This window comes from Denticeps clupeoides, unplaced genomic scaffold (genome assembly GCF_900700375.1).
Source record: "Denticeps clupeoides unplaced genomic scaffold, fDenClu1.1, whole genome shotgun sequence".
In the NCBI taxonomy this organism is placed as follows: Eukaryota; Metazoa; Chordata; class Actinopteri; order Clupeiformes; family Denticipitidae; genus Denticeps; species Denticeps clupeoides.
In genome coordinates, this window is record NW_021629882.1 from 1 (window position 1) to 23,866 (window position 23,866).

The 23,866-nt window shown below is 40.7% G+C and overlaps 24 non-coding genes and 11 pseudogenes across 24 annotated transcripts; 20 read left to right on the forward strand and 15 right to left on the reverse strand.

The window, feature by feature from the left end:
* Nucleotides 1-233: 233 nt before the first annotated feature.
* LOC114776519 (uncharacterized) lies at nt 234-350 on the reverse strand (annotated as a pseudogene).
* A 137-nt stretch (nt 351-487) lies between these two features.
* On the reverse strand, nt 488-606 carry LOC114776511 (uncharacterized; annotated as a pseudogene).
* Nucleotides 607-751: 145 nt separating this feature from the next.
* On the reverse strand, nt 752-870 carry LOC114776490 (5S ribosomal RNA). Its single transcript, XR_003745519.1, has one exon. It is a non-coding gene; the product is annotated as a 5S ribosomal RNA (ribosomal RNA).
* Nucleotides 871-1,015: 145 nt separating this feature from the next.
* Nucleotides 1,016-1,134, reverse strand: LOC114776502 (5S ribosomal RNA). Its single transcript, XR_003745531.1, has one exon. It is a non-coding gene; the product is annotated as a 5S ribosomal RNA (ribosomal RNA).
* A 137-nt stretch (nt 1,135-1,271) lies between these two features.
* Nucleotides 1,272-1,390, reverse strand: LOC114776520 (uncharacterized; annotated as a pseudogene).
* A 137-nt stretch (nt 1,391-1,527) lies between these two features.
* On the reverse strand, nt 1,528-1,646 carry LOC114776521 (uncharacterized; annotated as a pseudogene).
* A 145-nt stretch (nt 1,647-1,791) lies between these two features.
* LOC114776515 (uncharacterized) lies at nt 1,792-1,909 on the reverse strand (annotated as a pseudogene).
* Nucleotides 1,910-2,053: 144 nt separating this feature from the next.
* LOC114776513 (uncharacterized) lies at nt 2,054-2,172 on the reverse strand (annotated as a pseudogene).
* Nucleotides 2,173-2,316: 144 nt separating this feature from the next.
* On the reverse strand, nt 2,317-2,435 carry LOC114776505 (5S ribosomal RNA). The gene has a single exon (XR_003745534.1). It is a non-coding gene; the product is annotated as a 5S ribosomal RNA (ribosomal RNA).
* Nucleotides 2,436-2,581: 146 nt separating this feature from the next.
* Nucleotides 2,582-2,700, reverse strand: LOC114776506 (5S ribosomal RNA). Its single transcript, XR_003745535.1, has one exon. It is a non-coding gene; the product is annotated as a 5S ribosomal RNA (ribosomal RNA).
* A 137-nt stretch (nt 2,701-2,837) lies between these two features.
* LOC114776517 (uncharacterized) lies at nt 2,838-2,956 on the reverse strand (annotated as a pseudogene).
* Nucleotides 2,957-3,100: 144 nt separating this feature from the next.
* LOC114776508 (5S ribosomal RNA) lies at nt 3,101-3,219 on the reverse strand. The gene has a single exon (XR_003745537.1). It is a non-coding gene; the product is annotated as a 5S ribosomal RNA (ribosomal RNA).
* Nucleotides 3,220-3,363: 144 nt separating this feature from the next.
* On the reverse strand, nt 3,364-3,482 carry LOC114776503 (5S ribosomal RNA). The gene has a single exon (XR_003745532.1). It is a non-coding gene; the product is annotated as a 5S ribosomal RNA (ribosomal RNA).
* A 122-nt stretch (nt 3,483-3,604) lies between these two features.
* LOC114776516 (uncharacterized) lies at nt 3,605-3,724 on the forward strand (annotated as a pseudogene).
* Nucleotides 3,725-3,868: 144 nt separating this feature from the next.
* Nucleotides 3,869-3,987, forward strand: LOC114776514 (uncharacterized; annotated as a pseudogene).
* A 144-nt stretch (nt 3,988-4,131) lies between these two features.
* On the forward strand, nt 4,132-4,250 carry LOC114776501 (5S ribosomal RNA). The gene has a single exon (XR_003745530.1). It is a non-coding gene; the product is annotated as a 5S ribosomal RNA (ribosomal RNA).
* Nucleotides 4,251-4,393: 143 nt separating this feature from the next.
* Nucleotides 4,394-4,512, forward strand: LOC114776512 (5S ribosomal RNA). Its single transcript, XR_003745540.1, has one exon. It is a non-coding gene; the product is annotated as a 5S ribosomal RNA (ribosomal RNA).
* A 143-nt stretch (nt 4,513-4,655) lies between these two features.
* Nucleotides 4,656-4,774, forward strand: LOC114776523 (5S ribosomal RNA). Its single transcript, XR_003745541.1, has one exon. It is a non-coding gene; the product is annotated as a 5S ribosomal RNA (ribosomal RNA).
* Nucleotides 4,775-4,918: 144 nt separating this feature from the next.
* LOC114776524 (5S ribosomal RNA) lies at nt 4,919-5,037 on the forward strand. Its single transcript, XR_003745542.1, has one exon. It is a non-coding gene; the product is annotated as a 5S ribosomal RNA (ribosomal RNA).
* A 144-nt stretch (nt 5,038-5,181) lies between these two features.
* On the forward strand, nt 5,182-5,300 carry LOC114776491 (5S ribosomal RNA). Its single transcript, XR_003745520.1, has one exon. It is a non-coding gene; the product is annotated as a 5S ribosomal RNA (ribosomal RNA).
* Nucleotides 5,301-5,444: 144 nt separating this feature from the next.
* On the forward strand, nt 5,445-5,563 carry LOC114776492 (5S ribosomal RNA). The gene has a single exon (XR_003745521.1). It is a non-coding gene; the product is annotated as a 5S ribosomal RNA (ribosomal RNA).
* A 144-nt stretch (nt 5,564-5,707) lies between these two features.
* LOC114776493 (5S ribosomal RNA) lies at nt 5,708-5,826 on the forward strand. Its single transcript, XR_003745522.1, has one exon. It is a non-coding gene; the product is annotated as a 5S ribosomal RNA (ribosomal RNA).
* Nucleotides 5,827-5,969: 143 nt separating this feature from the next.
* LOC114776494 (5S ribosomal RNA) lies at nt 5,970-6,088 on the forward strand. The gene has a single exon (XR_003745523.1). It is a non-coding gene; the product is annotated as a 5S ribosomal RNA (ribosomal RNA).
* A 144-nt stretch (nt 6,089-6,232) lies between these two features.
* Nucleotides 6,233-6,351, forward strand: LOC114776495 (5S ribosomal RNA). Its single transcript, XR_003745524.1, has one exon. It is a non-coding gene; the product is annotated as a 5S ribosomal RNA (ribosomal RNA).
* A 144-nt stretch (nt 6,352-6,495) lies between these two features.
* On the forward strand, nt 6,496-6,614 carry LOC114776496 (5S ribosomal RNA). Its single transcript, XR_003745525.1, has one exon. It is a non-coding gene; the product is annotated as a 5S ribosomal RNA (ribosomal RNA).
* A 143-nt stretch (nt 6,615-6,757) lies between these two features.
* Nucleotides 6,758-6,876, forward strand: LOC114776497 (5S ribosomal RNA). The gene has a single exon (XR_003745526.1). It is a non-coding gene; the product is annotated as a 5S ribosomal RNA (ribosomal RNA).
* A 144-nt stretch (nt 6,877-7,020) lies between these two features.
* On the forward strand, nt 7,021-7,139 carry LOC114776498 (5S ribosomal RNA). Its single transcript, XR_003745527.1, has one exon. It is a non-coding gene; the product is annotated as a 5S ribosomal RNA (ribosomal RNA).
* Nucleotides 7,140-7,283: 144 nt separating this feature from the next.
* On the forward strand, nt 7,284-7,402 carry LOC114776504 (5S ribosomal RNA). Its single transcript, XR_003745533.1, has one exon. It is a non-coding gene; the product is annotated as a 5S ribosomal RNA (ribosomal RNA).
* A 144-nt stretch (nt 7,403-7,546) lies between these two features.
* LOC114776522 (uncharacterized) lies at nt 7,547-7,665 on the forward strand (annotated as a pseudogene).
* Nucleotides 7,666-7,810: 145 nt separating this feature from the next.
* LOC114776509 (5S ribosomal RNA) lies at nt 7,811-7,929 on the forward strand. Its single transcript, XR_003745538.1, has one exon. It is a non-coding gene; the product is annotated as a 5S ribosomal RNA (ribosomal RNA).
* A 145-nt stretch (nt 7,930-8,074) lies between these two features.
* On the forward strand, nt 8,075-8,192 carry LOC114776518 (uncharacterized; annotated as a pseudogene).
* A 144-nt stretch (nt 8,193-8,336) lies between these two features.
* On the forward strand, nt 8,337-8,455 carry LOC114776510 (5S ribosomal RNA). Its single transcript, XR_003745539.1, has one exon. It is a non-coding gene; the product is annotated as a 5S ribosomal RNA (ribosomal RNA).
* Nucleotides 8,456-8,600: 145 nt separating this feature from the next.
* On the forward strand, nt 8,601-8,719 carry LOC114776507 (5S ribosomal RNA). The gene has a single exon (XR_003745536.1). It is a non-coding gene; the product is annotated as a 5S ribosomal RNA (ribosomal RNA).
* Nucleotides 8,720-8,825: 106 nt separating this feature from the next.
* Nucleotides 8,826-8,944, reverse strand: LOC114776500 (5S ribosomal RNA). The gene has a single exon (XR_003745529.1). It is a non-coding gene; the product is annotated as a 5S ribosomal RNA (ribosomal RNA).
* A 144-nt stretch (nt 8,945-9,088) lies between these two features.
* Nucleotides 9,089-9,207, reverse strand: LOC114776499 (5S ribosomal RNA). Its single transcript, XR_003745528.1, has one exon. It is a non-coding gene; the product is annotated as a 5S ribosomal RNA (ribosomal RNA).
* Nucleotides 9,208-23,866: the final 14,659 nt, after the last annotated feature.

Below are 23,866 nucleotides of genomic sequence, written 5' to 3' on the forward strand. Positions count from 1 at the left end.
TCTCCCATTCAAGTACTAACCAGGCCCAAGCCTTCTTAGCTTCCGAGATCAGACGAGACCGGCGTTCTGGGCTGGTATGGCCGTAAGCATCTCTGCTTGAAAATCTTGGACTTTAAACAAACCCTAGGCTTGAAAAACATATCACAGAGTGAAAATACCTCTTACCTTACTTTAGATACAAACTACAAAGGGATGCAAAAAAACTTCATTTTAAAAAGTTTTTCAACAGTTAAAGCTTACAGCAACTGGTATTCCCAGAGGTCTCCCATCCAAGTACTAACCAGGCCCAAGCCTTCTTAGCTTCCGAGATCAGACGAGACCGGGCGTTCTTGGGCTGTATGGCCGTAAGCAATCTCTGCTTGAAATCTTGGACTTTAAACAACCTAGGCTTGAAAACATATCACAGAGTGAAAAATACCTCTTAACTTACTTTAGAAAAAAACTAACAAAGCGATGCAAAAAAAACTCATTTTAAAAAAGTTTTTCAACAGTAAAGCACCTGGTACTCCCAGGAGGTCTCCCATCCAAGTACTAACCAGGCCCAAGCCTTCTTAGCTTCCGAGATCAGACGAGACCGGGCGTTCTTGGGCTGGTATGGCCGTAAAGCAATCTCTGCTTGAAAATCTTGGACTTTAAACAACCTAGGCTTGAAAACATATCACAGAGTGAAAACACCTCTTGACTTACTTTAGATAAAAACTAATAAAGCGATGCAAAAAAACTTCATTTTAAAAAGTTTTTCAACAGTTAAAGCTTACAGCACCTGGTATTCCCAGGAGGTCTCCCATCCAAGTACTAACCAGGCCCAAGCCTTCTTAGCTTCGGAGATCAGACGAGATCCGGCGTTCTTGGGCTGGTATGGCCGTAAGCAATCTCTGCTTGAAAATCTTGGACTTTAAACAACCTAGGCTTGAAAACATATCACAGAGTGAAAATACCTCTTAACTTACTTTAGATAAAAACTACACAAAGCGATGCAAAAAAACTTCATTTTAAAAAGTTTTTCAACAGTTAAAGCTTACAGCACCTGGTATTCCCAGGAGGTCTCCCATTCAAGTACTAACCTGGCCCAAGCCTTCTTAGCTTCCGATATCAGACGAGACCGGGCGTTCTTGGGCTGGTATGGCCGTAAGCAATCTCTGCTTGAAAATCTTGGACTTTAAACAACCTAGGCTTGAAAACATATCACAGAGTGAAAATACCTCTTAACTTACTTTAGATAAAAACTAACAAAGGGATGCAAAAAAACTTCATTTTAAAAAGTTTTTCAACAGTTAAAGCACCTGGTATTCCCATGAGGTCTCCCATCCAAGTACTAACCAAGTCCAAGCCTTCTTAGCTTCTGAGATCAGACGAGACCGGGCGTTCTTGGGCTGGTATGGCCGTAAGCAATCTCTGCTTGAAAATCTTGGACTTTAAACAACCTAGGCTTGAAAACATATCACAGAGTGAAAATAACTCTTAACTTACTTTAGAAAAAAACTAACAAAGCGATGCAAAAAAAACTCATTTTAAAAAGTTTTTCAACAGTTAAAGCACCTGGTATTCCCATGAGGTCTCCCATCCAAGTACTAACCAAGTCCAAGCCTTCTTAGCTTCTGAGATCAGACGAGACCGGGCGTTCTTGGGCTGGTATGGCCGTAAGCAATCTCTGCTTGAAAATCTTGGACTTTAAAACAACCTAGGCTTGAAAACATATCACCGAGTGAAAATAACTATTAACTTACTTTAGAAAAAATTAACAAAGCGATGCAAGAAAAATTCATTTAAAAAAGTTTTTTCAACAGTTAAAGCTTACAGCACCTGGTATTCCCAGGAGGTCTCCCATCCAAGTACTAACCAGGCCCAGCCTTCATAGCTTCCAAGATCAGACGAGACCGGGCGTTCTTGGGCTGGTATGGCCGTAAGCAATCTCTGCTTGAAAATCTTGACTTTAAACAACCTAGGCTTGAAAACATATCACAGAGTGAAAATACCTCTTAACTTACTTTAGAAAAAAACTAACAAAGCGATGCAAAAAAAACTCATTTTAAAAAAGTTTTTCAACAGTTAAAGCTTAAAGCACCTGGTATTCCCATGAGGTCTCCCATCCAAGTACTAACCAAGTCCAAGCCTTCTTAGCTTCTGAGATCAGACGAGACCGGGCGTTCTTGGGCTGGTATGGCCGTAAGCAATCTCTGCTTGAAAATCTTGGACTTTAAACAACCTAGGCTTGAAAACATATCACCGAGTGAAAATAACTATTAACTTACTTTAGAAAAAAATTTACAAAGCGATGCAAGAAAAATTCATTTAAAAAAGTTTTTCAACAGTTAAAGCTTACAGCACCTGGTATTCCCAGGAGGTCTCCCATCCAAGTACTAACCAGGCCCAAGCCTTCATAGCTTCCAAGATCAGACGAGACCGGGCGTTCTTGGGCTGGTATGGCCGTAAGCAATCTCTGCTTGAAAATCTTGGACTTTAAACAACCTAGGCTTGAAAACATATCACAGAGTGAAATTACCCTCTTAATTTACTTTAGAAAAAAACTAAGAAAGCGATGCAAAAAACCTTCATTTTTAAAAAAAATTTCAACAGTTAAAGCTTACAGCACCTGGTATTTCCAGGAGGTCTGCCATTCAAGTACTAACCAGGCCCAAGCCTTCTTAGCTTCCGAGATCAGACGAGACCGGGCGTTCTTGGGCTGGTATGGCCGTAAGCAATCTCTGCTTGAAAATCTTGGACTTTAAACAGCCTAGGCTTGAAAACATATCACAGAGTGAAAATACCTCTTAACTTACTTTAGAAAAAAACTAACAAAGCGATGCAAAAAAACTTCATTTTAAAAAGTTTTTCAACAGTTAAAGCACCTGGTATTCCCAGGAGGTCTCCCATCCAAGTACTAACCAAGTCCAAGCCTTCTTAGCTTCCGAGATCAGACGAGAACGGGCGTTCTTGGGCTGGTATGGCCGTAAGCAATCTCTGCTTGAAAATCTTGGACTTTAAACAACCTAGGCTTGAAAACATATCACAGAGTGAAAATAACTATTAACTTACTTTAGAAAAAAACTAACAAAGCGATGCAAGAAAAATTCATTTCAAAAAGTTTTTCAACAGTTAAAGCTTACAGCACCTGGTATTCCCAACAGGTCTCCCATCCAAGTACTAACCAGGCCCAAGCCTTCTTAGCTTCCGAGATCAGACGAGACAGGGCGTTCTTGGGCTGGTATGGCCGTAAGCAATCTCTGCTTGAAAATCTTGGACTTTAAACAGCCTAGGCTTGAAAACATATCACAGAGTGAAAATACCTCTTAACTTACTTTAGAAAAAAACTAACCAAGCGATGCAAAAAAAATTCATTTTAAAAAGTTTTTCAACAGTTAAAGCTTACAGCACCTGGTAATCCCTTGAGGTCTCCCATCCAAGTACTAACCAGGCCCAAGCCTTCTTAGCTTCCGAGATCAGACGAGACCGGGCGTTTTTGGGCTGGTATGGCCGTAAGCAATCTCTGCTTGAAAATCTTGGACTTTAAACAACCTAGGCTTGAAAACATATCACAGAGTGAAAATACCTCTTAACTTACTTTAGAAAAAAAACTAACAAAGCGATGCAAAAAAAATTCATTTAATACGGCCCATACCAACCCAAGAACGCCCGGTCTCATCTGATCTCGGAAGCTAAGAAGGCTTGGGCCTGGTTAGTACTTGGATGGGAGACCTCCTGGGAATACCAGGTGCTGTAAGCTTTAACTGTTGAAAAACTTTTTAAAATGAAGTATTTTTGCATCGCTTTGTTCGTTTTTTTCTAAAGGAAGTTAAGAGGTATTTTCACTCTGTGATATGTTTTCAAGCCTAGGTTGTTTAAAGTCCAAGATTTTCAAGCAGAGATTGCTTACGGCCATACAAGCCCAAGAACGCCCGGTCTCGTCTGATCTTGGAAGCTAAGAAGGCTTGGGCCTGGTTAGTACTTGGATGGGAGACCTCCTGGGAATACCAGGTGCTCTAAGCTTTAACTGTTGAAAAACTTTTTAAAATGAAGTTTTTAATGCATCGCTTTGTTAGTTTTTTCTAAAGTAAGTTAAGAGGTATTTTCACTCTGTGATATGTTTTCAAGCCTAGGTTGTTTAAAGTCCAAGATTTTCAAGCAGAGATTGCTTACGGCCATACCAGCCCAAGAACGCCCGGTCTCGTCTGATCTCGGAAGCTAAGAAGGCTTGGGCCTGGTTAGTACTTGGATGGGAGACCTCCTGGGAATACCAGGTGCTGTAAGCTTTAACTGTTGAAAAACTTTTTAAAATGAAGTTTTTTTGCATCGCTTTGTTAGTTTTTTCTAAAGTAAGTTAAGAGGTATTTTCACTCTGTGATATGTTTTCAAGCCTAGGTTGTTTAAAGTCCAAGATTTTCAAGCAGAGATTGCTTACGGCCATACCAGCCCAAGAACGCCCGGTCTCGTCTGATCTCGGAAGCTAAGAAGGCTTGGGCCTGGTTAGTACTTGGATGGGAGACCTCCTGGGAATACCAGGTGCTGTAAGCTTTAACTGTTGAAAACTTTTTAAAATGAAGTTTTTTTTGCATCGCTTTGTTAGTTTTTTCTAAAGTAAGTTAAGAGGTATTTTCACTCTGTGATATGTTTTCAAGCCTAGGTTGTTTAAAGTCCAAGATTTTCAAGCAGAGATTGCTTACGGCCATACCAGCCCAAGAACGCCCGGTCTCGTCTGATCTCGGAAGCTAAGAAGGCTTGGGCCTGGTTAGTACTTGGATGGGAGACCTCCTGGGAATACCAGGTGCTGTAAGCTTTAACTGTTGAAAAACTTTTTAAAATGAAGTTTTTTTGCATCGCTTTGTTAGTTTTTTTCTAAAGTAAGTTAAGAGGTATTTTCACTCTGTGATATGTTTTCAAGCCTAGGTTGTTTAAAGTCCAAGATTTTCAAGCAGAGATTGCTTACGGCCATACCAGCCCAAGAACGCCCGGTCTCGTCTGATCTCGGAAGCTAAGAAGGCTTGGGCCTGGTTAGTACTTGGATGGGAGACCTCCTGGGAATACCAGGTGCTGTAAGCTTTAACTGTTGAAAAACTTTTTAAAATGAAGTTTTTTTGCATCGCTTTGTTAGTTTTTTTCTAAAGTAAGTTAAGAGGTATTTTCACTCTGTGATATGTTTTCAAGCCTAGGTTGTTTAAAGTCCAAGATTTTCAAGCAGAGATTGCTTACGGCCATACCAGCCCAAGAACGCCCGGTCTCGTCTGATCTCGGAAGCTAAGAAGGCTTGGGCCTGGTTAGTACTTGGATGGGAGACCTCCTGGGAATACCAGGTGCTGTAAGCTTTAACTGTTGAAAAACTTTTTAAAATGAAGTTTTTTTGCATCGCTTTGTTAGTTTTTTTCTAAAGTAAGTTAAGAGGTATTTTCACTCTGTGATATGTTTTCAAGCCTAGGTTGTTTAAAGTCCAAGATTTTCAAGCAGAGATTGCTTACGGCCATACCAGCCCAAGAACGCCCGGTCTCGTCTGATCTCGGAAGCTAAGAAGGCTTGGGCCTGGTTAGTACTTGGATGGGAGACCTCCTGGGAATACCAGGTGCTGTAAGCTTTAACTGTTGAAAAACTTTTTAAAATGAAGTTTTTTTGCATCGCTTTGTTAGTTTTTTTCTAAAGTAAGTTAAGAGGTATTTTCACTCTGTGATATGTTTTCAAGCCTAGGTTGTTTAAAGTCCAAGATTTTCAAGCAGAGATTGCTTACGGCCATACCAGCCCAAGAACGCCCGGTCTCGTCTGATCTCGGAAGCTAAGAAGGCTTGGGCCTGGTTAGTACTTGGATGGGAGACCTCCTGGGAATACCAGGTGCTGTAAGCTTTAACTGTTGAAAAACTTTTTAAAATGAAGTTTTTTTGCATCGCTTTGTTAGTTTTTTCTAAAGTAAGTTAAGAGGTATTTTCACTCTGTGATATGTTTTCAAGCCTAGGTTGTTTAAAGTCCAAGATTTTCAAGCAGAGATTGCTTACGGCCATACCAGCCCAAGAACGCCCGGTCTCGTCTGATCTCGGAAGCTAAGAAGGCTTGGGCCTGGTTAGTACTTGGATGGGAGACCTCCTGGGAATACCAGGTGCTGTAAGCTTTAACTGTTGAAAAACTTTTTAAAATGAAGTTTTTTTGCATCGCTTTGTTAGTTTTTTTCTAAAGTAAGTTAAGAGGTATTTTCACTCTGTGATATGTTTTCAAGCCTAGGTTGTTTAAAGTCCAAGATTTTCAAGCAGAGATTGCTTACGGCCATACCAGCCCAAGAACGCCCGGTCTCGTCTGATCTCGGAAGCTAAGAAGGCTTGGGCCTGGTTAGTACTTGGATGGGAGACCTCCTGGGAATACCAGGTGCTGTAAGCTTTAACTGTTGAAAAACTTTTTAAAATGAAGTTTTTTTGCATCGCTTTGTTAGTTTTTTTCTAAAGTAAGTTAAGAGGTATTTTCACTCTGTGATATGTTTTCAAGCCTAGGTTGTTTAAAGTCCAAGATTTTCAAGCAGAGATTGCTTACGGCCATACCAGCCCAAGAACGCCCGGTCTCGTCTGATCTCGGAAGCTAAGAAGGCTTGGGCCTGGTTAGTACTTGGATGGGAGACCTCCTGGGAATACCAGGTGCTGTAAGCTTTAACTGTTGAAAAACTTTTTAAAATGAAGTTTTTTTGCATCGCTTTGTTAGTTTTTTCTAAAGTAAGTTAAGAGGTATTTTCACTCTGTGATATGTTTTCAAGCCTAGGTTGTTTAAAGTCCAAGATTTTCAAGCAGAGATTGCTTACGGCCATACCAGCCCAAGAACGCCCGGTCTCGTCTGATCTCGGAAGCTAAGAAGGCTTGGGCCTGGTTAGTACTTGGATGGGAGACCTCCTGGGAATACCAGGTGCTGTAAGCTTTAACTGTTGAAAAACTTTTTAAAATGAAGTTTTTTTGCATCGCTTTGTTAGTTTTTATCTAAAGTAAGTTAAGAGGTATTTTCACTCTGTGATATGTTTTCAAGCCTAGGTTGTTTAAAGTCCAAGATTTTCAAGCAGAGATTGCTTACGGCCATACCAGCCCAAGAACGCCCGGTCTCGTCTGATCTCGGAAGCTAAGAAGGCTTGGGCCTGGTTAGTACTTGGATGGGAGACCTCCTGGGAATACCAGGTGCTGTAAGCTTTAACTGTTGAAAAACTTTTTAAAATGAAGTTTTTTTGCATCGCTTTGTTAGTTTTTTTCTAAAGTAAGTTAAGAGGTATTTTCACTCTGTGATATGTTTTCAAGCCTAGGTTGTTTAAAGTCCAAGATTTTAAAGCAGAGATTGCTTACGGCCATACCAGCCCAAGAACGCCCGGTCTCGTCTGATCTCGGAAGCTAAGAAGGCTTGGGCCTGGTTAGTACTTGGATGGGAGACCTCTTGGGAATACCAGGTGCTCTAAGCTTTAACTGTTGAAAAACTTTTTAAAATGAAGTTTTAATGCATCGCTTTGTTAGTTTTTTTCTAAAGTAAGTTAAGAGGTATTTTCACTCTGTGATATTTTTTCAAGCCTAGATTGTTTAAAGTCCAAGATTTTCAAGCAGAGATTTCTTACCGCCATACCAGCCCAAGAACGCCCGGTCTCGTCTGATCTCGGAAGCTAAGAAGACTTGGGCCTGGTTAGTACTTGGGTGGCAGACCTCCTGGAAATACCAGGTGCAATAAGCTTTAACTGTTGAAATTTTTTTTAAAAATGAAGGTTTTTTGCATCGCTTTGTTAGTTTTTTTCTAAAGAAAGTTAAGAGGTATTTTCACTCTGTGATATGTTTTCAATCCTAGATTGTTTAAAGTCCAAGATTTTCAAGCAGAGATTGCTTACGGCCATACCAGCCCAAGAACGCCCGGTCTCGTCTGATCTCGGAAGCTAAGAAGGCTTCGGCCTGGTTAGTACTTGGATGGGAGACCTCCTGGAAATACCAGGTGCTGTAAGCTTTAACTGTTGAAATTTTTTTTAAAAATGAAGGTTTTTTGCATCGCTTTGTTAGTTTTTTTCTAAAGTACGTTAAGAGGTATTTTCACTCTGTAATATGTTCTCAAGCATAGGTTGTTTAAAGTCCAAGATTTTCAAGCAGAGATTGCTTACGGCCATACCAGCCCAAGAACGCCCGGTCTCGTCTGATCTCGGAAGCTAAGAAGGCTTGGGCCTGGTTTGTACTTGGATGGGAGAAGCCTGGGAATACCAGGTTCTGTAAGCTTTAACTGTTGAAAAACTTTTTAAAATGAAGTTTTTTGTCATCGCTTTGTTAGTTTTTTTCTAAAGTAGGTTAAGAGGTATTTTCACTCTGTGATATGTTTTCAAGCCTAGGCTGTTTAAAGTCCAAGATTTTCAAGCAGAGATTGCTTACGGCCATACCAGCGCAAGAACGCCCGGTCTCGTCTGATCTCGGAAGCTAAGAAGGCTTGGGCCTGGTTAGTACTTGGATGGTAGACCTGTTGGGAATACCAGGTGCTGTAAGCTTTAACTGTTGAAAAACTTTTTGAAATGAATTTTTTCTTGCATCGCTTTGTTAGTTTTTTTCTAAAGTAAGTTAATAGTTATTTTCACTCTGTGATATGTTTTCAAGCCTAGGTTGTTTAAAGTCCAAGATTTTTAAGCAGAGATTGCTTACGGCCATACCAGCCCAAGAACGCCCGGTCTCGTCTGATCTCGGAAGCTAAGAAGGCTTGGGCCTGGTTAGTACTTGAATGGCAGACCTCCTGGAAATACCAGGTGCTGTAAGCTTTAACTGTTGAAATTTTTTTTTTTTAATACCTATTAACTTACTTTAGAAAAAAATTAACAAAGCGATGCAAGAAAAATTCATTTTAAAAAGTTTTTCAACAGTTAATGCTTACAGCACCTGGTATTCCCAGGAGGTCTCCCATCCAAGTACTAACCAGGCCCAAACCTTCTTAGCTTCCGAGATCAGACGAGACCGGGCGTTCTTGGGCTGGTATGGCCATAAGCAATCTCTGCTTGAAAATCTTGGACTTTAAACAACCTAGGCTTGAAAACATATCACAGAGTGAAAATACCTATTAACTTACTTTAGAAAAAAATTAACAAAGCGATGCAAGAAAAATTCATTTTAAAAAGTTTTTCAACAGTTAAAGCTTACAGCACCTGGTATTCCCAGGAGGTCTCCCATCCAAGTACTAACCAGGCCCAAGCCTTCTTAGCTTCCAAGATCAGACGAGACCGGGCGTTCTTGGGCTGGTATGGCCGTAAGCAATCTCTGCTTGAAAATCTTGGACTTTAAACAACCTAGGCTTTAAAACTTATCACAGAGTGAAAATACCTCTTAACTTACTTTAGAAAAAAAAAAAAAAACGATGCAAAAAAACTTCATTTTAAAAAGTTTTTCAACAGTTAAAGCTTACAGAACTTGGTATTCCCAGGAGGTCTCCCATCCAAGTACTAACCAGGCCCAAGCCTTCTTAGCTTCCGAGATCCGGTCATTAGAATGGGGGTAAAATAATATTTAAGTGGTTTTGGACGAGACACAGTTGGAGTTTTTAGAAACTGGTGATCTACTGTCATGCACAACCATATGTAGGGTTTACCAGGTCTGAAAAAGAGAAAAGATCCGGTTAGCAACAGTTGTGTAGACAAAAAGCCTTGTTGATGTCACAGGATTAAGGGCAGACTCAAAATGTCAGAACAACCAATGTATGTGGACAGTGTTGGGGAGTGATGGAATGCATGTACCGTTTAAATGAGTGATAATCAGAATACAGTTACTTTGCTAAAATAAATGTATACACGGCTGTCTGATCAGCGCTGCCACCAGGACGACCATCTGCCCGTTCCAGAGCAAGCACAAGTGTGCGTAATAGTGCGCGTAACAGTGCCAAACGTTACCACAAAACATTCCATTTTCTCCAAGTACAGTATGAGTGCAAGGAATAATTAATTCATGCATTTTTATAATAATTTTAATAATAATTATCTCGGTATTGTTCACTGATAAGACCTGATAAGACCTCATTATTTAGTAAACTTAGTGTTTGTTTTTTTGCAAGCATTAGAAAAGCAGCACCTCATATGTTTATGCCAATTGTTAGCCAATTATTGGATTTTTGGGGGGGATTTAAGTTTTTCAACCAAACAGTTCAGCACTGACACCTTAGAGGGTTCTTGTAAATGGCCATGAAGTAATGTTGCTTGCATTAAAACATATATTGTCTTGTGTTTAAAAAGATATGTGGTGGTTGTCATATGTTGTCATTGTCACATTAAGTTTAAAATATCTGATTTGTATTGAAGGATCTTTAGTATTTTTAAGTTATTTGTGGAAGAGTAATATTGACAGTAAATGCCAAAAAGTATATTTAATTTTTTTTTTATTCTACTTTATTAACTAGAAAACTGAAGACTGGAGAATTATCAAAACAATTTAACATTCTGTTGGTAGGGTCAAAATGTGGTGTAATGAACATGTAAGCATGGATGCATCCAACCCTGGATCTAGTGGTTCAGGCTGGTGTTGGTCTCTCAGGGTGTCCATGTAACTACCGATTGTAAGTCACTCTGGATAAGGCTGTCTGATAAATACCATAGATGTACACATAAATTAGTATTGCTGCTGACATGTCCATTCCCTTATTACCACAGTGTACCCCCCCCCCCTTTTTTTATTTTGATGGCTACTTAAATACAGCATAATACACCAAGTCACAAAGCTCAAACTATCTCAGACTAGTTACTTTAACATGACATTGAGTTCGCTGTACTCTACATTCACCAGGTCTCAATCCAAACAGAACACCTTCGGATATTGGCTTCGGATATCATAGACAACCAGCAGACAAATCTGCCGCAGCTACATGATGCTATCATGTCTGTATGGACCAATATATCTGAGGAATATTTCCACACCTTTTTGAGGCTATGCCATGAAGAATAAGGTGGTTCTAAAGGCATAAGGTGGTCACCCGAGTACTAACGAGGTCTACCTAATAATATGACCAGCGAGAATCAATCATACAGATAGAAAATCTGCGAACAATGAAGCACTTCAGCATCAGAAGGATAAAAAAATACAAATATACTGTAGAAAAAAATATACAAATAAATGAAACTTTAAATTCTTTGATATTATAGCCCTAAAGTTGCATGCCCCCTCCCTAAAAATCACACCCCTTGATACGATTTCAGAAAATATGAAATTGTTAACATGAGAAATTTATTTGAAGTTACTTGATAATAATATTAAAAACCATGTCTAAAATATATATATGTCTGATGTGAACTATATTAAAAAGTGGTTAGAAAGTGTGTAGGTATATATTTTCAATATTATCATCACATAATCCATTGTGGAAAAACATGATTAAAAAGAATGTTGAAAAGTTTTTTCAAAGTTCATAAATATATCAGTTTGATAAACAGAAGTCTGTGTGAGGTTCATTAAATAGAAATTATAGTTTGTTAACGTTTTTGTGCGGCATATCTTCTGAAAACCAAAGATGAGACACCTTTGGAGAACGGTTGGTTCATAAAACAGTGTTACGATTAGTTTTTGTGTGGCATATCATCTGAAAACCATAGATGAGACACCTTTGGAGAAAGGTTTGTTAATAAATCAGCATTATGATTAGTTTTATTTTGGCATGGAAAAGTCTGTTTCTGTGTGTGTGTGTGTGTGTGTGTGTGTGTGTGTGTGTGTGTGTGTGTGTGAACAGGTTATGTCCTGTGTCAATGGTGTGATGCTTCCTACATACCATTATGTGATGTATCTTTTGGGAAATGACTGATGGGATACCATATTCAGTAAGTATATTAACAGTGTTTGCGTTGTATTAAAATTAGTATTGTGTTTAGTATGTGTTTAACACTGAAACAATAGGTTGAGTAAATCCTTGAGTGAAAAACAAGGTTTCTGTTTTAAAAGATAGTCTAAAGGTGTGTGAACTGTGGGTCTGTGTCATTGATATGAGGGGTTCGTAAACCACCAAGATAGTCATTTTTGCAAACATCAGTTTCAAGCGAGCACTAAATAGTAGTTGGTTATCTGCTGGGTGGTGAAGATCTTGTTACTGCCAATGAGGAGCGGTCACAAGCTGGGATGGTTTCAGAGGAAATTAACTTTGTTAATAAATGTAGGATTTTATTTTCTGAAAAGAATCTTGAAAAAAAAAATTCATGTTCATAAATATATCAGTTTGATAAACAAAAGTCTGTGTATGGTTCAACTAAATAAAAATGAGAGTTTATTAACGTTTTGTGTGTCATATCATCTGAAAACCATAAATGAAATACCCCTGGCTTGTTCATAAAACAGCGTGACGATTAGTTTTATTTAAGCAAGGAAAAGAAAAAGTCTGTTTTTTATTTGAAGTTACTTGATAATAATAATAAAAAATCATGTCTAAAATATATATATGTCTGATGTGAACTACAACAACTACAAAAAGTGGTTAGAAGTGTGTAGGTATATTTTTCAATATTAACATTACATAATCCAAAGTGGAAAAAAAAAACATGATTAAAAAGAATAGTGGTTTTCAACGTTTTAAAGGTTTGTTCATAAAACAGTGTTATGATTAGTTTTATTTTAGCAAGAAAAAGAAAAAGTCTGTGTGTGTGTGTGTGTGTGTGTGTGTGTGTGTGTGTGTGTGCGTGCCAGTGATGTGATGCCTCCTACATACCATTGTGTGATGTATCTTTTGGAAAAACGACTGAATGTGTTGTATATTTAAAATAAGTATTGTGTTTAAACTTGTTTTTCTTTAACTAGAAATCATTTTAAACCATATATCATTAAAATATGGTTTTAAAAATAGTCTAAGTGTGTGTGTGTGTGTGTGTGTCAATATGAGACTCTGCAAGGTGTCGGGGAAGAATGTGAGATGAAACCGGGAAGGGAAGTGCGGTGGGGAAAGGGATGGCTTTGGGAGAAATGGGGTCATAAGCCATTAGCAATGGCCATAGTTGTAAACAAGTGATAAGACATCTGTTTTAAAAGTTAGTCTAAGTGTATATGACATCTGTAATGTGACACAAGGGAGAGAGCGATAGAGTGGGGCGAGAAGGTGCTGTGATGCTTCCTACATACAAAATGGGATTCTACCATATTCAGTCAGTATATGAATAGCGTATGCGTTTGTATTTTTAAAATAAGTTTGTGTAAGTATTGTGTTTAAACGTGTTAAACACTGAAACAGTAGGTTGAGTAAAACCAAACACTTAAAAATAAGGTTTCTGTTTTAAAAGTAGAGCTATACCGGTTTATGACCTCTCCCACAACAGCCATAGTCTGTAAACAAGTGATATGACATCTGTGTTTTTAAAAGCTTGTCTAAGTGATTATATGACATCTAAGACTGTGAGAGGATGCGCTGGGTGTCCAAGGGTGAGAGAGGGGAGAGGGAAGGAGGTCATAAATTACGCGCTGGGTGTCCAGGTGGAGAAGGGGAGAAGGTAGAAGGGTAGGAGGTCATAAATTACGCGCTGGGTGTCCGGTGGAGAAGGGGAGAAGGTAGAAGGGTAGGTGGTCATAAATCATGCGCTTTTTCCTTATGCTGATATGTCATCAATCATTTTTGACATAAAGTATATTTTAATCACTACTTATACAGATACATATTTATGTTATTTTTTTGTGATGCTATTACCTTCTGCTTCTGTCACTTTCTGCCGTGACAAGTGCAATTTCCCACTTGTGGGACTAATAAAGGTTTATCTTATCTTATCTTGCACTGGGACTGCTGTACAGGACCTCAATTTCGTCGTGCTGTAGTACTAAGTATGATTGTGCAATGACAATAACGTCTTTAAACTTAACTTTTTTCTCTGGCATTAGATTGAACAATGAAAGTCTCAGAAACGTCAATTTGCACGTCAATAAATGTTTTTGATTAGTCGCTAATAGGGCTTGCCATGATGCATATTTAAAACTATTTTCAATTTGTTACTTTTAAAAGCTATTTAAAATACAGAGACTTTTCCCGTCCACGTCGAATGGTGTAATATCATGCAAGTTAAAGGGAATAAATTGGATAATGAATCCAATGAGTGGATGCAAATTTTTCGACCAATGGTCTCCATGGCAACAGGTCAGTAACGGTCAGTCCGATTAATCAACGTGCTCCACTTCCACAACTCTGGTCGACCCGAAGCGGTTTACCTGCGCCAACAAAGAGAGACTGCGAGCGGGTCTGCAGATCCTCCCAGACGTTCAGGTAAAGCAGACTGTGATTTGTTCTGGAACTGTCTCTGGAACGTACTCAGCTCTTAGTGATGGCACACAGCTTCACGGTTAGAACTCTGTCAGGTTCTACAAGTGAAAGTGAAGTGATTGTCATTGTGAAACACCGCAGCACAGCACACGGTGACACGGTGAAACGTGTCCTCTGTATTTAACCGTCACCCTTGGTGAGCAGTGGGCACCATGACAGGCGCCCGGGGAACAGCTTGTGGGGACCGTGCTTTGAACCAGGGGACCTTGGTGGTTCGGCATCCACACCTGCAACCTTCCGATTACGGGGCCACACTTAAACCATGTCGCCATAATACAGCTAAAAAACTCAATGTTGCAGGTGAGAACTTAAACAGACCAATCAGGACATGAGAAGAATCATGTCTAGCTGCCCTAAATAGATCTTTCATACAAGACACAGTTAGAAATGATGATGAGCACTTTATTACACTGTGTCATATTTTACAATTACGGCATTTGGCAGAGCGACTTACAACGTGCTTTCAAGTTACCATGGATGAAGAGATCAATTCCGGTTCACTAGGACCCCAACTATGAATACAATCTTTTTATTCACTCTGTTCTAGTTTCTATACAGAAGTCAGACGAGAAGAAGGTTACAAGTTAATCTAAATCTTCTCTAAAGAGGAAGGTCTTGAGCTGCCGTGTGAAGGTGCTCAGTGACTGAGCTGGAAGTTCATTCCACCACCGAGGGGCCAAGACGGAGAAGAGTCTAGATGAGCGTCTTCCTTTTACCTTCAGAGATGGAGGGACCAGGCGAGCAGTACTGGAGGCTCGGAGTATACCAGGTGCAGTGTGAGGTGTAATAAGGGCTGTGAGGTAGGATGGTGCTACTCCATGTTTGGCTTTGTAGGCCAGCATCAGTATTTAGAACCTGATGCGTGCAGCTACTGGGAGCCGGTGGAGGGAACGTAGCAGAGGGGCGGTGTGGAGAACTTGGGAAGGTTGAACATCAGTCGTGCTGCTTTGTCCTGTATGAGTTGTAGAGGTCGGATGGTACATAGAGGTAGATTCTTGTTTACTGCCACTTTCACTTTTTAATCATTATTATTGGTGTGTTTTACACTTGGCCAACACACTCGCGTCTGAACCAGAAGAGCACCAAGTTCCAGGTTCAAACCCCACTTACTACCATCGTGTCCCTCTGTCCCCAGGGGGACTGTCCCCGTCACTACTGAATGTAAATGTGTTGTTACGGAACACGTAAAATAATATAGTTGTATATAATCCAAGTGAAATATAGTACATGGTGAACTATACAACATGGTTTTTAATGTTTGTCTTGTGTTTTGGACGTGTGAAGCTCAAGAAAGTCAAAGGAGATTTCATTCATCTTTTCTATATAGATTCTTTATTTGCATTTTGTAATAACGCTCATGTTACGCTCGCCTTTGCGATGTCCGCATAGCTGCGTCCTGTTCACCAGCCTCCCAGATCAACCTGGACAGCCTGGTTCTTGTACTGTTTTCTTTTCTCCACATCTCCTTGTGAAGCTTCTCGAAGATGCTCCAGTGCTGCTCTCATGTACGCGGTCTGCACGAGTTGCCCACACAGTTCCTTCTCCCTTCTGAGGAGGACCTTCAGGGTTTCCTCAATCTCCTGCCTCTTGCTTGTATTGTTTAAGTCCTGGAAACGTTTTTCCAGTTCGTTCCTGGTAGATGTTTCTTCGAGGAGCACTTTTTCAAGTTCTTCTCGTGCTCTGTGCTCATGGTCACGTTCGGCTGTCATCATCTCAAGTTCCTTTTTCATTTGCTGGAGCGTCTCCTCGTGGAGACTGTCTTTGCTCTCCAGCTGATGACGGAACTTTGTCTCTGTCTCCAGGAGAAGCCTCTCTGCCTCTTTCCTGCTTTCTCTTTTTGCTTCAAGCTCTTTTTCAGCTTTCTCTCTCCTGCTCTGCTCATCTGTCATTTGACTTCTCAGCGTTTCCTGCTCCTTCTTCTCGTTCTGCAGCGTCTCTTCATAAAGAGCCTGCATGCTCCCCAGCTGCGTATGGAGCTGTGTCTCCATCTCCATCTGCTTTCCAGTTTCTCTCACGTTACAGAAACGCCTTTCTGCTTCTTCTCTGTTGTGTCTCTCCACGTTCAGCTGTGCTTCAAGCTCCTCACATTGCAGCCGTTCCAGATCTTGTTCTTCTCTCAGTCTTTCTTTTACTTCATTCTCAGCCTCCTGGATGGCAATTTGCCTCAGCTCTTCACGCCAAGCCAGGCTGTTCTGTGTCGTGTCACGAATAGCCATCTCCAGATTATTATTAGAGGCCATGAACATCTCCTCCACTTCTTTACGATGACCGGGATCCCTTTCCAGGAATGTCTCCGTCACCGCCTCGAGTGTGCCGAGCTGTTCCCCGAACACCTCAACCTGACCCATCTGAGCTGATTTCAGATCGGTCATTTTGGGCTCAACGGAAACGTTCTTCTTGAAGAAGCGACGCTTGGTCCACCTAACAAACTTCTTCCACGCCTTCATTTCTCTACCTCTATACTGAACTCTCGTAAATCTGAAATGATTTAGTTCTTCACGGCTCACCTCTTAAATAGAGCGAAGCTGATGATGTCACTTTTTTTTCAGCCAATCAGATGGAGGAACAAGATCTTAAGAACATTGTGATTGGCTGGTTTCACTCAGCTGATTACGCTACAGAACAAGAGCTCAGAAACATTGTGATTGGCTGAAAAAAATGATATCAGCCAATCACATTAATTCTGGGCTCTTGTTCTTGCTGAAAAAAAAGTGCCTCTCTGGACAGTGAATCAGGAGGAAACCCACACCGAGACAGAAGAACATGTAAACTCCACACACACAAGGTGCTGTCAACGCTATTTGTCCCAAATCAAATTACTGCCACTTTCACTTTTTAATCATTATTATTGGTGTGTTTTACACTTGACTAACACGCTCGCGTCTGAACCGGAAGAGCACCAAGTTCCAGGTTCAAACCCCACTTAATACCATCGTGTCCCTCTGTCCCCAGGGGGACTGTCCCCGTCACTACTGAATGTGTTGTTACGGAACAAGTAAAATAATATAGTTGTATATATTCCAAGTGAAATATAGTACACAGTCAGTAAAAACATTTGTTTTGCACGTCATTAGTGTGAACATGGACACGCCCCCTACACAAATGGGCCAATCGGATACCAGTACAACTTTGATTCTACATTTTATTATTAGATCATTTGTACCGTGATATAAAATTATTTTTAATGTTTGTCTTGTGTTTTAGACGTGTCAGAAAGACTTTGGGCGGAACCAGATTTGTTTAGTTGTTTCTATCTGGTCCGGTTAGAGTGTGACACCTAATGAGCCACGCGTATTTTTCACATGTAAATGTGTGCGTTCATGACGGAAAGTAAGTGCTGAGGAGTGTTGTTCACACTCCTGTGTTCGATTCGTTTATCCTTTCATACTGTTTTATATGCAGAGAGAGAGTTTGTAATGTTTGGGAATTATTTAATTCTTATGCTAATTTCCGCCTGCTATTAGCGCTAAGCTAACGGGGTTCAATAATTTTCCTGTGTTTTAGCTGCCTATATTTATATTCTAGGTAAAATGTTCTAGTGCTGGTTAGCTGCTTATGTAGGATTGTATTGTCTGTTTCATGTTAGATTACTGTAAGCAGTGTTATTAATCAGTGTTGTGTATCATATCATGTTCTGTGGAGTGTTTGCTTATGTATGCTTTCTGTGTTTCTTGTAGACCACACACACACACAGACACACACACACACAGACACACACATACTTCGTTAATAAATAAGATAATTGATAAGCTGGCCTCCAGGCTCCTGATTCTCTGACCGGAATCAGATCCTATTGTCGCTTCACCAGTGTAACACGTCGTGGGAGTGGTAGAATCTACACGACAAGATGTGTGAAACTCAAGAAAGGCAAAGGAGATTTCATTCATTTTTTCTTTATAGATTCTTTATTTACCGAAATATCCTACTGTGTCTTCCTTTTACCTTCAGAGATGGAGGGACCAGGCGAGCAGTACTGGAGGCTCGGAGTATACCAGGTGCAGTGCGAGGTGTAATAAGGGTATTATAAATCATTATAAATCTGCTTGGCAGCAGAATCCCAGAATCTCTGTATTTAATCAGCTCAAGGTAATGTTGAGACGTGAGAGAAAGAAAGTCCAGATGCACACAAATAACTTGTGAAGCATAAGATTGACAGAGTGCTTGGTCTGAATTGTGCTGACTGTCTGGTTCCAGTTCTGGATTTTACATGGTAAACACATGTTGGAGAGTAACGGTGCCACGTCTGGGTGCAGCAGGAGCCCCAGCTGGCAGCACTCAGCCTGACAGCAGGGCTCTAACCATGGACAGGTGCTGCTGGGTAGGCATCCGTGGTTGGAGCCCTGTTAGAAGGAACCGACACTGATGCATCGATGTGGATCCTGAACTTTGATTTCAGTTCCTGGCAACCGCCACACGCCTGTTGGTTTGTTTTTCTTGGCTTCCTTTGTTTTGTCCCTCGTGCCTTTTTCTTTTGTGCGTATTAATAAATCCCATTTGCCCAGATGTCCCGTCTCTGCGCTTCCTTCCCCCGTCAGCCCGAGGTCGTGACAAACAGAGGTAAAATGTACAATGAGACAAGTTGACATTCAAACAAATCCTGTTCAATTTTCTGATATGTATTGTATTTCTTTTCATAAATTATTTGTTGTTCCGGCAGCTCAGGTGGCACTTTATTTTAAAAAGTCTATATTCGCCAGATCAAGTAAAGCATACATGTGCATGTTTTTGGTGTTATGTTTTGGTGTTTAATTATCATTATATTCGTGCATTTTCTAAAGATTCTGTTTTTGAATAAAGGGTTGGAAATGAATGCTTTTATTTATTCATAATTTATAAAAAATAATCGACAGATTAATTGACTATTAAAATGATTGTTAGTAGCAGCCATGCTTCTTTATTATCTGAAGATAAATCGAACATTAAGACTAACTGTGCTGTAAAACAAGTATTTGCTTTATTAGATATTTCTCCAGATTTTTTTGTTTTAAAGCCAAATGGCGTATGATGTAAGCCAGGACTTTATTAGGCCTCAGACCAAGTGATGATTATCACCATTTCACAGGGTGAAGAGCAGGAATCTGCCGAAGATGCAGTGATTACTCTCATCGTTGTAAAGTCGCTGGTTTCCAGGAAGACGCAGGTTAACCCAGTCTCCCGCCTCCAGCTGCAGAGTCACGCCGCCGACCAGGTAGGAGACGTGGTGGTCCATGTCGTACTCCCCCAGCAACATGATCCTCTGCTGGTTCCTGTACAGCGCTGTGTACATGGTGCGCGATGAGAGGATGTCCGCCACGGTGAACCTGAAGAAGTAAACGCCCTTCACTGGAGCGGTGAAGAACCCTGCAAGAACCATACAGAAAAATTCACTACAGTCAGATCTACTACCATGATGCACCTGTCAGGTTAAACAGGAGACTATCAGTCCCTGTTCACCACCGGACCGAACCACAAACCCTGGTGGACACCAGGGACTCCGCCTTCCAGTCCAAAGACAAAGAGGCTCAATTCTACAGGCCGAGCCAACCAGTCACGGGCCAGTAAGGAGCAAAACGAGCTGATTCAGAGAAGATGAACATGGCTGCCCGCTCCTCACCAACGGTGATGGTTTAAGCCTTTAAACCTGAGCCACACCGTGTGTGGTGTTTCACAAGGACAGACACTTAACTTTGACAAAGTGTGTTAAGAGGCTGGCACTGAGGTGTTTAAAGAATGTGACTCCCACTGACACCATGACTATGAGAAGATGCTGAGCACCTGTATTACTGCTGTAGGCGTTTCCAACATTGGTGATGATGTTCCTGAAGACCAAGTTCAGTTCGGAAGGTCCTGCTTGTACATACTCAGTATTAAATGTCAAAGCTGCTGAAAAGGCCACTTTGCCTCCTGTAAAGTGGAACAGAACCAAAAAAACATCACTGCTGATATTCAACTTTACAAAAAGACAAAAACATAATCATCTGATATGTAAGTAATTCTATTGATTTACATAGAATGATGACTAGAAAGTAACTTATATCCCAAATAAAAGGCACATCATATTTAAGGATATGACCCAATACTCATCATGTACAAATAGACAGATCTTTCATCACGATTACAATATGTATTCAGTATATAGCAATAATAATGTCATTTACCTGCATTCATGTTGTTCAGTTTCTCCACTTTGGTCTCCACTGATGTTAGTCTGGTCTTCAGTCCTCCAATCTCTGCATTCAGAGCAGAAAATATTAAAACCACAGTTCATCACATGATACCTGAGTTCTTCTGCTGCAGATCTTCTACTTGGTTCTTGACAGCTTTCAGCTCTGCTGCTTGTTCTGATGTAGGTGGAACACAAAAAATGAGCCAAATCTTCACCAAGAAAATATTAGAGATCATTTCAATCCAGCACCTGCATTCTGATGAGTCAGGTTCTCCACGTTCTGCTCATTGTCATCCATTTGGATCTTTAGAGCCGTCAGCTCTGCCACAAGTGCTGCAATAATGAAGGAATAATTCAGTACTTTATGGTAGATTATGGTATGGCTTATTTCTATAGGAGATTAAAGAGTTTTTATGACAGGATGGTCGCATATAACAGTTAATTTATATGGCTGTATATGGCAGTTTATGGCGGTATATAATAATTTATGGATGATTATGGTTGCATATAACAGTTAATTTATATGGCTGTATATAATAGTTTATGGCGGTATATGAATGTACATGACTGTATGTATGGATGTATAACAATGTATATTGATGAGATGTCGCTGATTGTTCCCATGCTCAGAATTACTGTAAAAAATTAAATGGTCACTCTTGTAAGCAGCTTGGATGTGAACGTTGGACTGTCTGTTCTGCATTACCTGCATTTTCCATCTTCAGATTCTCCAGGTCTTTCTGTACGTCGGACAGGACAGCATCTTGCGCTTATATACAAAATAATACAGATGTCTGTTATTCTAAATTATATCTACTCATACACTCTATTACATGTAGAGAATTGAATTAATGTACTGTTATTCTAACCTAAACTAATCATAACCAATGAATAATAATTCACTGTTTATGTTATTTATACAGTAATTACATGGAATTAATACTAAGTGTAATTAAATAATACTATTTGTATAGTATATTTTACACTATAATATTTGTCAAATGTCATTTATGCACCTGCATTCTCCTTCTTCATGTTCTCCACTTCATCCTTCATGGTCTTTATCTCCACATCTTGAGCTAAATAATGTAATAATGTAAATGTAAATGAGCTAAATACCAACATTAAAGTCTGTGAATGATGTTCATACTGGTCTCAGTGTTGTTGAATTAATATTGCACATTTAGAAGATGTGATTACCAGCGTTTTCTCTCTCCAGAACTTCCAGCCTCAGATCCAGCACCATGTCTTCAGGGTCCTTTAGGTTGGTCTTCACGTTCTCCAACTGGACTTCCTGAGCCAGCATCGTGTCCCGCAGGTAGTGGACCATGTTCCTCAGGTACTGCAGCTCAGCGTTGATGTCCTGCACAGGAATTTCTTTTTTTGTATTTAGAGGGTTGCTCTGGTTGTTCAGAGAAAGAGCTCTAAATGTGGAGAACAGCAGGAACAGCAAGGAGATGATGACCCTCATCTTCAACACAATCAGGTCAGCTTTCCACTCATCTAGACTCTTCTCCGTCTTGGCTCCTCGGTTGTGGAATGAACTTCCCCTTTAGGTCAGAACAGCTCAGTCACTGAGCACCTTCAAACGGCAGCTCAAGACCTTCCTCTTTAGAGAAGATTTAGATGAACTTGTGACCTTCTTCTTGTCTTCTGTACAGAATCTACAACAGAGTGAATAAAAAGATTGTATTCATAGTTGGGGGTCCTAGTGAACCAGAACTGACCACTTCATCCATGGTAACATGGAAGCAAGTTGTAAGTCGCTCTGGTTAAGGACGTCTGCCAAACGCCTTAAATGTAAATGTAAGCGGCCTCCTTTTTTTATAAAGACGAACTTATTCATTATTTACATTTAAGGCATTTGGCAGACGGCCGTATCCAGAGCCACTTACAACGTGCTTTCAAGTTACCATGGATGAAGAGATCAATTCCGGTTCACTAGGACCCCCAACTATGAATACAATCTTTTTATTCACTCTGTTCTAGTTTCTATACAGAAGTCAGACGAGAAGAAGGTTACAAGTTCATCTAAATCTTCTCTAAAGAGGAAGGTCTTGAGCTGCCGTGTGAAGGTGCTCAGTGACTGAGCTGGAAGTTCATTCCACCACCGAGGGGCCAAGACGGAGAAGGGTCTAGATGAGCGTCTTCCTTTTACCTTCAGAGATGGAGGGACCAGGCGAGCAGTACTGGAGGCTCAGAGTATACCAGGTGCAGTGTGAGGTGTAATAAGGGCTGTGAGGTAGGATGGTGCTACTCCATGTTTGGCTTTGTAGGCCAGCATCAGTATTTAGAACCTGATGCGTGCAGCTACTGGGAGCCGGTGGAGGGAACGTAGCAGAGGGGCGGTGTGGAGAACTTGGGAAGGTTGAACATCAGTCGTGCTGCTTCGTCCTGTATGAGTTGTAGAGGTCGGATGGTACATAGAGGTAGATTCTTGTTTACTGCCACTTTCGCTTTTTAATCATTATTATTGGTGTGTTTTACACTTGGCCAACACACTCGCGTCTGAACCAGAAGAGCACCAAGTTCCAGGTTCAAACCCCACTTACTACCATCGTGTCCCTCTGTCCCCAGGGGGACTGTCCCCGTCACTACTGAATGTAAATGTGTTGTTACGGAACACGTAAAATAATATAGTTGTATATAATCCAAGTGAAATATAGTACATGGTGAACTATACAACATGGTTTTTAATGTTTGTCTTGTGTTTTGGACGTGTGAAGCTCAAGAAAGTCAAAGGAGATTTCATTCATCTTTTCTATATAGATTCTTTATTTGCATTTTGTAATAACGCTCATGTTACGCTCGCCTTTGCGATGTCCGCATAGCTGCGTCCTGTTCACCAGCCTCCCAGATCAACCTGGACAGCCTGGTCCTTGTACTGTTTTCTTTTCTCCACGTCTCCTTGTGAAGCTTCTCGAAGATGCTGCAGTGCTGCTCTCATGTATGCGGTCTGCTCGAGTTGCCCACACAGTTCCTTCTGCCTTCTGAGGAGGACCTTCAGGGTTTCCTCAATCTCCTGCCTCTTGCTTGTATTGTTTAAGTCCTGGAAACGTTTTTCCAGTTCGTTCCTGGTAGATGTTTCTTCAAAGAGCACTTTTTCAAGTTCTTCTCGTGCTCTGTGCTCATGGTCACGTTCGGCTGTCATCATCTCGAGTTCCTTTTTCATTTGCTGGAGCGTCTCCTCGTGGAGACTGTCTTTGCTCTCCAGCTGATGACGGAACTTTGTCTCTGTCTCCAGGAGAAGCCTCTCTGCCTCTTTCCTGCTTTCTCTTTTTGCTTCAAGCTCTTTTTCAGCTTTCTCTCTCCTGCTCTGCTCATCTGTCATTTGACTTCTCAGCGTTTCCTGCTCCTTCTTCTCGTTCTGCAGCGTCTCTTCATAAAGAGCCTGCATGCTCCCCAGCTGCGTATGGAGCTGTGTCTCCATCTCCATCTGCTTTCCAGTTTCTCTCACGTTACAGAAACGCCTTTCTGCTTCTTCTCTGTTGTGTCTCTCCACGT